This window comes from Nematolebias whitei, chromosome 18 (genome assembly GCF_014905685.2).
Source record: "Nematolebias whitei isolate Nwh7 chromosome 18, NemWhi1, whole genome shotgun sequence".
Lineage (NCBI taxonomy): Eukaryota > Metazoa > Chordata > Actinopteri > Cyprinodontiformes > Rivulidae > Nematolebias > Nematolebias whitei.
The window spans coordinates 20,697,029-20,697,491 of NC_056515.1; positions in this window are offsets into that span (position 1 = coordinate 20,697,029).

Below are 463 nucleotides of genomic sequence, written 5' to 3' on the forward strand. Positions count from 1 at the left end.
ATTAAAATTCTACATTCCCCCAAACCTGTTATTGAAAACCTCTGGATATATGGTCCTCTATTATCCAACAAACTATATATCCAGTTCATATGACTGAACCTTGTTCCATACAGGTTCATATATAAGTTTTTGGCTTTTGAAAAAATTGGGCTTCTCCCACCCTCATTTACATATTTTTATATTCATAAACAAACAATTCACACATAATGTTTTACCTTTAACTCAGTGACCGTTGAACTCATTCACAATTTATTTTCCATTCATGTTTGACCTCAGTGGTCATTTTTCTTTCAGTTCTTATGTCTCTGAAATGTTGACTGAATCATTTCAGCAAATTTCCATTAAATCTACTCTGAAAACATTTACTGGAGCCACATTTAAATGAAATTACTAGATCATCAAGTTCAACAATTTGAAACCAAGTGTGTGTGTGTGTGTGTGTGTGTGTGTGGGGGGGGGGGGG